This window comes from Ovis canadensis, chromosome X (genome assembly GCF_042477335.2).
Source record: "Ovis canadensis isolate MfBH-ARS-UI-01 breed Bighorn chromosome X, ARS-UI_OviCan_v2, whole genome shotgun sequence".
Classification (NCBI taxonomy): domain Eukaryota; kingdom Metazoa; phylum Chordata; class Mammalia; order Artiodactyla; family Bovidae; genus Ovis; species Ovis canadensis.
In genome coordinates this window covers 100,469,097-100,478,176 of record NC_091727.1, presented here as the reverse complement: position 1 = coordinate 100,478,176, position 9,080 = coordinate 100,469,097, and the positions used below count along the sequence as shown (strand labels likewise).

The 9,080-nt window shown below is 41.5% G+C and overlaps 1 pseudogene; it reads left to right on the top strand.

The window, feature by feature from the left end:
* Positions 1-2,165: 2,165 nt before the first annotated feature.
* Positions 2,166-2,850, top strand: LOC138930016 (large ribosomal subunit protein eL13 pseudogene; annotated as a pseudogene).
* The last annotated feature ends 6,230 nt before the right edge of the window (positions 2,851-9,080 follow it).

Sequence of the window (9,080 nt, the reverse complement as noted above, 5' to 3'; positions counted from 1 at the left end):
ATAGGGAGAGTGAACTCTCTCCTGATATTTTGCCAAAGATTTTCTAAAACAGAGGGCAGGGTGCACAAGTTCAGTTTGTAGTTTAGAATTTGTCATCCTATGCCAGATGCTTCACTCACATCGCTGATAACTTTTGCACAATGGACAGCCCTCCATCTACCCACTTGTTAGTCTCCAACTCAGTGCCCTAATACAGGGCACAACCATTATATTCAGTATATAGCAATAAAGGACCTACTATGTGCCAACTGTTATGCTGGGCACTGGAAACTGGCAGTAGGGGCCAAGGCTCCAGTTATACTACTGCCCTGAAAATCAGATAATAAAAAGCAGGAGCCTTCTGGGGGAAAGTGGCATTGTTTAATGCTCAGTGAATTCAATTCTGCTTAGAAATTGCTTAAACTTGGCATCATCAGGCAAACAGCTTTGGAATTTAGCAAAAAACAAAATTACATACTGAGTAACTATTGTGGCAAGAATATTATTTTCCCTCAGGCTCTGCCAGAGAAAGACCTGGAGCATGGTCTTGTTATATCAATCTGCTAAAAAGTTTAAAAATGGTAGCTGACAGATAAAGACATCCTGAGAAAAGAAAAATACAGATCAATATCCCATATGATTTTTGATGCAAAAATTCTTTTTTAAAAATTAATTAATTTATTTTAATTGGAGGCTAATTACTTTACAATATTGTAGTGGTTTTTGCCATACATCGACATGAATCAGCCATGGGTGTACATGTGCTCCCCATCCTGAATCCCCCTCCCACCTCCCTCCCCATCCCATCCTTCAGGGTCATCCCAGTGCTCCGGCTCTGAGCACCCTGTCACAGATGCAAAAATTCTTAACAAAATACTAACAGACAAAATCTAGTAACAGAGTAAGAGGATTAGCTACCCTGACCAAGTAGAATTTATGTCAGGAATGCAAAGGTGGTTCAATACATAAAAATTAATGTGTCAATACAATACACTGCATGAATAGATTGAAGGGAAAAGACACATGATCATACTAATTGATGTAGAAAAATTATTTGACAAAATCCAACACCCTTTCATGATAAAAGCATTCAACACACTAGAAACAGGACATAACTTCCTCAACTTGTAAAGGGCATCTATGAAAACCCCACAGTGAACATCATATTTAATGGTGAAAAACTGAAAGCTTTTCCTCTAGATGAGGAACAAGACTAGAATATCCATTTTCACGACTTCTATTCAATATTATACTGGAAGTTCTAGTCAAAGCAATTGGGCAAGAAAAAGAAATAAGACATCCAAACTGGAAAGAAAAAGTAAAACTATATTCACAGATAATATAATCTCACATAAAGAACATCCTCAGTTATTTAAAAAAAAGGATATTTAAGTTAGCAAACAAATTCAGCAAAGTTGCAGGATACAATATCAACGTACACAAATTAGTGGTATTTCTATGCACCAGCAATGAGCATCTGAAATAAAATTAGGAAAACAACTTTGTTTACAGTACTATCTAAAAGAATAAAATGCCTAGGAATAAATTTAACTAAGTAGGTGAAAGATTTCTACACTTAAACCACAAACATTGCTAAAATAGAGAAGACCTAAATAAATAGAAAAGCTCCCATGTTTATAGATTTAATATTAAGATAGCAATATACCCCAAAGAGATCTCTAGATTCAATGCAAACCATATCAAAATTCCAATGCTCTTTTTTTACAAATATGGAATAACTGATCCCACAATTCATATGGAATTGCAAGGAACACTGAATAGGCAACAAACCCTTGAAAAAGAACAAAATTAGAAGACTCATACCTCCTGATTTAAAAACTTACTACAAAGCTACAATGATCAAAACAATACATTATTGGCATAAGGATAGACATGGATTAATGGAACAGAATTACAGTCCAGAAAGAAACCCATATATGTCTGGTCAATTAATTACTTTTCCCTCATTGAATGGTTTCAAGGGTACCAAGACCATTCAATGAGGAAAAGTAATCTTCAACAAAAAGTGATGGGAAAACTGGATATATAAACATATATCCATTGTATACATAAAAATACATGTAAACACAGGTAAAAGAATGAAGTTCACACCATATACAAAAATTAACATGGATGAAAGAGCTAAATATAAGAACTGCAGCTTTCCCGGCCGTGAGCCCTCCCTCGGAGGAGGCCTTCCGGCCACAGCCATGGCGCCTAGCCGGAATGGCATGATCCTGAAGCCCCACTTCCACAAGGACTGGCAGCGGCGCGTGGCCACGTGGTTTAACCAGCCGGCTCGCAAGATCCGTAGACTCAAGGCCCGGCAGGCCAAGGCGCGCTGCATTGCCCCGCGCCCCACGTCTGGTCCTCTCCGGCCGGTGGTGAGATGCCCGACGGTCAGGTACCACATGAAGGTTCGTGCCGGCAGGGGCTTCAGCCTGGAGGAGCTTAGGGTGGCCGGCATCCACAAGAAGGTGGCCCGGACCATTGGGATCTCGTTGGACCCGAGGCGGCGGAACAAGTGCACGGAGTCCCTGCAAGCCAACGTGCAGCGGCTCAAGGAGTACCGCTCCAAACTTATCCTGTTCCCCAGGAAGCCCTCGGCCCCCAAGAAGGGAGACAGCTCTGCTGAAGAGCTCAAACTGGCCACTCAGCTGACTGGACCTGTTATGCCCATACAGAATGTCTATAAGAAGGAGAAAGCCAGAGCCATCACAGAGGAGGAGAAGAACTTTAAGGCATTTGCCAGTCTCCGCATGGCCCGTGCCAATGCCCGGCTCTTCGGCATCCGGGCAAAAAGGGCCAAGGAAGCCGCAGAACAGGATGTTGAAAAGAAAAAATAAAGTGCTATTGGCAGCTTACGATAAACCTGCAGTGTCCATGTGACCTTCGTTGTGTAAGGAGCCAGGGCCTGGGGGGGGGCCCTCCTTGAGGGAGACCTGGGGTGTGTCTGACCTTTGTCGCAACAGAGCTGTGAGGGAAGCAGCTTTGGTACCTGGGAGGCTTGTGCTTAGTGTTCTTATTTGGACCCTCCAGCCCAGGAGGTGCTGTGTGTTCCTATTACTATTAAAATATTATTTTCACATCTAAAAAAAAAAAAAAAGAACTGCAACTATAGAATTTTTATTAGAAAGCATAGAGGTAAATCATCATGATCTTGAAGTAGATTTGACAGTAGATTTTTAGAAATGACACCAAAGGAACAAGAACAAAAGAAAATAGGTAAATTATACTTCATCAAAATTAAAATCTTTAGTGCATCAAAAGACATTATCACGAAAGTTAAAAGATAGCTTACAGGGACTTCCCTGGCAGTTCAGTGGTTGCTGTGCTGTGTTCAGTTGCCCAGTTGTGTTTGGCAATCCCATGGACTGTAGCCCTTCAGCTCCTCTCTCCATGGACTTTTCCAGGCAAGAATGCTGGAGTGGGTTGCCCTGTCCTCCTTCAGGGGATCTTCCTAACCCAGGAATCAAAGCTGCATCTCTCGCATCTCCTGCATTGGCAGGCTGATTCTTTACCTCTAGCACCACCTGGGAAGCCCCTGGTAGTTCTGTGGTTAGGACTCTGCAATTTTGTTGCAGGGGACATGAGTTCTATCCCTGGTTGGGGAACTAAGATCCTGCATGCCACATGGCATGGCCAAAAAAGAAAAGAAAAAGAAAAAAACAGCCTACAGAAGGGGAAATATATGCAGGTCATATATTTCAACATATTTCATAAGGTCCTAGTACACAGAATACATTAAGAGTACTTATAACAACAAAAAGACAATCTAGTTTAAAAACTGGGCAAAGGACTTCAATAGACTTTTCGCCAAAGAAGATATGTAAATAGCCAACAAACACATGAAGAGATGGTCAATATCATTAGTCGTTAGGGAAATGCAAATCAATCTCACAACGAGATGCCACTCACACCCTGTAGGATGGCTATAATATTTCTTAAACCCCAGGAAACAATAGTTGGCAAGGAGGTAAAGAAGTTGGAACCCTCATAGATTGCTGGTGGAAAACAGTTTGGCTATTACTCAGTAAGTTAAACACAAAATTACTCCAAGACCCACTCCTTATACACACAAAAGCAATGAAAACATGTTCAAGCACAACAAATAGCCTGAATGTTCATAGCAGCACTATTCATAATAGCCAAAAGGTAGAAACAATCCAAATATCCATTAATAGATTAATTAATTTTTGAAACGTGGTATACCCGTGCAATGGAATATTATTCAGCCATGTAAAAGAGTGAAGTACTGACACATGCTATGATGCGGAGGAACCGTTAAGACCTTATGCCGAGTGGAATAAGCCAGACACAAAGAGGCACATTGTATGATTTCATTTGTAGGAAATGTCGAGAATAAGCAAATCCACAGCGACAAAAAGCAGATTAGTGGTTGGCACTCCACTCCAGTACTCTTGCCTGGAAAATCCCATGGACAGAGGAGCCTGGTAGGCTGCAGTCCATGGGGTTGTGAAGAGTCGGACACGACTGAGCGACTTCACTTTGACTTTTCACTTTCATGCATTGGAGAAGGAAATGGCAACCCACTCCAGTATTCTTGCCTAGAAAATCCCAGGGATGGGGGAGCCTGGTGGGCTGCCGTCTATGGGGTCACACAGAGTCGGACACGACTGAAGCGACTTAGCAGCAGCAGCAGCAGGGGCCAAGCTGAGGAGAGTGACTGCTTCATTGGTACAGGGTTCCCTTTGGGAGTGACGAAAATGTTCTGGAAATAGATATTGGAGATGTTTGTACACCATTGTGAATGTATTAAATGTCACTGAATTGTACACTTTAAAATGAGTAAAATGGTGAATTTTATGTTATACGTGTTTTATCAATACAAATACAACGGTGCCTGGCACTCCTGGTGGCTGTAACTTTGTCATTGAAATGAGGTTTACGATAGGGTTTTCCTAACACGGAGCACACATATGTCATAATGTTAAGTGAGGAAAGCAGGGCACCACATTTTTCACACAATATGTTCTCAGTAACATAGAAACAAGCAAAACCCATGTATGGAACAAAGCAAATATTGTAAAATGTTTACAATGGTTGTCTCTGGGTGGTGGGGCTCTGGCTGACTTTGTTCTTTTTACTTTCTAATACTTTCCATTTTTTTCTTTTAAAAAACATGTACAGTATCACTTTTATAATGGAAAAAACACACTTCTTTTTCTAAAAGGGGAGAAACAATAAATGTAATTTAAAATAAAAGGAAACAGAGGGTAGAGGCAAAGAGACACAGAGGAGCCAAATCAAGAGAGAATACACTTCAGGGGAGCAATCATGCAATTTGAACTTGAAAATTGCCAGGGAACAGATGGCAGCATCCAAGCAGACATCTGCAGTGGATAGTTTAATCATATGCAAAAACACAAGTGGCTTTGAAGCAGGCCCTGGAGAGGCCCAGCAGAGAGCGCTGGTTGGCTGGCCAAACAGAAGGACAAAGCTCCTGTCCCACCTCATCGCAGCCCAGCCTCCTTGGAGCCCTGCTTGGGGCCTGGAGGCTGCAGAAAGGGCTCAGTGTGGATGTGCTTGCATGTGTGAGGGCGTGAAAGAGCTGGTGGGAGAAGAGACCTCTGATAATGACAATGGCAAACAGGGCAGCTGACATTTATATGGGGCTTTACAGTTTATCAACTTTCTCACATATGTGACCGAAGCGTTAGTTATTGCCTGAATTTGTTACTTATTGAATCTACTTTCATAACATCCCTGCGAGGTAGGTCATGATTCCTCCCGTTTTACCATGAAGGAACGAGGCATAGAGAAGTGATGTTAGTTTATTTAACATTCATATAGTGCTACTATGTGCCAGATACTGTCTTAAAAGCTTTCACATGGGAGAGGGATAAATTAGGAATTTAGGATTAACATGTACACACTACTATATACACTTTATTATATACAGCATAGATAGCCATATATCACAGGGAATTATATTCAATATCTTATAATAACCTATAATGGAAAAAAATCTGGAAAAGAATGTGTGTGTGTATACATGGGCTTCCCTGGTAGCTCAGACGGTAAAGGATCTGCCTGCAATGTGGGAGACCTGGGTTCGATCCCTGGGTCAGGAAGACCCCCTGGAGAAGGAAATGACAACCCACTCCAGTACTCTTGCTTGGAAAGTTCCATGGATGGAGGAGCCTGGTAGGCTACAGTCCATGGGATCACAAAGAGGTGGACATGACTGAGCAACTTCATTGGTTCACTGGTATATATATATCTGAATCCCTTTGCTGAGCACCTGAGCCTAAACAACATTGTAAATCAACTATACTTTAATAAAAAATTTTAAAATATTTCCCATGCTCATGCAGCTAGGGAAGGGTTAAAACTGGGGCCTGAATCTGGCCTTTATGGATTTCACTACACCACATTTCTGCTCAAAGTAGCCCAGATGGTAAAGATTCTGCTTGCAATGCAGGAGACCCAGCTTTGATCCCTGGGTTGGGAAGATCCCCTGGAAAAGGAAATGGCAACCCACTCCAGTATTGTTGGCTGGAGAATTCCATGGACAGAGGAGCCTGGCAGGCTACAGTCCATGGGGATGCAAAGAGTTGGACATGACTGAGCGACTAACACACACACAAGCAGAAGTTACCTCTATCTGCAGAACCCCAAGTACGGCCACAAGTGGTTTCTATCTATCATTTATCCACACATCCACCTTTTTTCTGATTAGAAATATAATGCCTTATTTATAAAGATTATAAACATTACTGAAATAAATAACATAGAAAGTAAAAATCCCCCTAAATCCTCAAACCTAAAGATACTCATTCTTACCTGTTTGGTATATATTCTTTCAGATTTTTTTCTAATATTTGCCAGTACACACATTTTTCTCTTATTTTTGAAATAGGATCTGGCACATAGATAATACTTTCTGCCATTTATGTAACTCCCATTTCACATAATAGTAAACTTTGGAAATCTCTCCACAACTCTATACATCTACTATGTTTTATGATTTCATTGTATACAGATAACAATTAACTAGTCACTTCTTGATAGACAGAGATTTTCCTATTTTTTTCTCAATTACAAACAATGCTGCAATAAATATCCTTGTTCAGTTCAGTCTCTCAGTCATGTCCAACTCTTTGCGACCCCATGGACTGCAGCATGACAGGTTTCCCTGTCCATCACCAACTCCTGGAGTTTACTCAAACTCATGTCCTTTGAGTTGGTGATGCCATCCAACAATCTCATCCTCTGTCATCCCCTTCTCCTCCTGCCTTCAATCTTTCCCAGCATCAGGGTCTTTTCAAATGAGTCAGTTCTTTCCATTACGTGGCCAAAGTATTGGAGTTTCAGCATTAGCAGCAGTCTTTCCAATGAATATTCAGGACTGATTTCCTTTAGGATGGACTGGTTGGATCTCCTTACAGTCCAAAGGACTCTCAAGAGTCTTCTCCAACACTACAGTTAAAAAGCATCAGTTCTTTGGCATTCAGGTTTCTTTATGGTCCAACTCTCACATCCATACATGACTACTGGAAAAACCATAGCTTTGACTAGACAGACCTTTGTCTGCAAAGTAATGCTTCTGCTTTTTAATATGCTGTCTAGACTGGTCATAGCTTTTCTTCCAAGGAGCAAATGTCTTTTAATTTCATGGCTGTGGTAACCATCTGCAATGATTTTGGAGCCACCCAAAATAAAATCTGTCACTGTTTCCATTGTTTCCCCATCTCTTTGCCATGAAGTGATAGGACTGGATGCCATGATCTTAGTTTTCTCAGATCATGTTGAGTTTTAAACAAACTCTTTCACTCTCCTCTTTCACTTTCATCAAGAGGCTCTTTAGTTCTTCTTTACTTTCTGCTATAAGGGTGGTGTCATCTGCATATCTGAGGTTATTGATATTTCTCCCAGCAATCTTGATTCCAGCTTGTGCTTCCTCCAGCCCAGCGTTTCTCATGATGTACTCTGCATAGAAGTTAAATAAGCAGGGTGACAGTATACAGCCTTGACGTACTCCTTTCCCGAACCAGTCTGTTGTTCCATGTCCAGTTCTAACTGTTGCTTCCTGACTTGCATACAGGTTTCTCAAGAGGCAGGTCAGGTGGTCTGGTATTCCCATCTCTTGAAGAACTTTTCACAGTTTGTTGTGATCCACGTAGTCAAAGGCTTTGGCATAGTCAATAAAGCAAAAGTTTTTGTGGAACTCTCTTGCTTTTTTGATGATCCAGCGGATGTTGGCAAGTTGATCTCTGGTTCCTCTGCCTGTTCGAAAACCAGCTTGAACATCTGGAAGTTCACAGTTTAAGTACTGTTGAAGCCTGTCTTGGAGAATTTTGAGCATTATTTTGCTAGCATGTCAGGTGAGTGCAATCATGCGGTAGTTTGAGCATTCTTTGGCATTGCTTTTCTTTGGGATTGAAATGAAAACTGACATTTCCAAGTCCTGTGGCCACTGCTGAGTTTTCCAGATTTGCTGGCATATTGAGTGCAGCACTTTCACGGCATCATCTTTTAGGATTTGAAATAGCTCAACTGGAATTCCATCACCTCCACTAGCTTTGTTCATGGTGATGCTTCTTAAGGCCCACTTGACTTCATATTCCAGGATGTCTGGCTCTAGGTGAGTTATCACACCATCGTAATTATCTGGGTCATGAAGACTTTTTTGTATAGTTCTGAGTATTCTTGCCACCTTTTCTTAATAGCTTCTGCTTGTGTTAGGTGCATACCATTTCTGTCCTTTATTCTGTCCTTCATAGATTCTGCCAAATTGCCTGCCAAAAGACTGGACCAATGCACATGTCCTTCAGTAATGTTTAAGAACACACATCATCTCACTTAATCCTCAATCAATCTTTTAAGGCTGATAGGTAGGAGACTTATTTGGTGCTGACCCTGGGTTGTGCATTCATGCAACTTTGTGTCCCTAAATTCTCATTTTACTGAAGCAAACATTGACGCATTGGGAGGTTAGGTTACTTGCTCAAAGTGACCTACCTGAAGAGTGTCAGAGCTGGGATTCCAACCCAGGTCGTCTGACTCCAGAGTCAATGGTAACCAGGTCCATGGCCATCTTGAGCCTCTTAAAGCTGCTGCAGCCCTCTTAGTGAGGA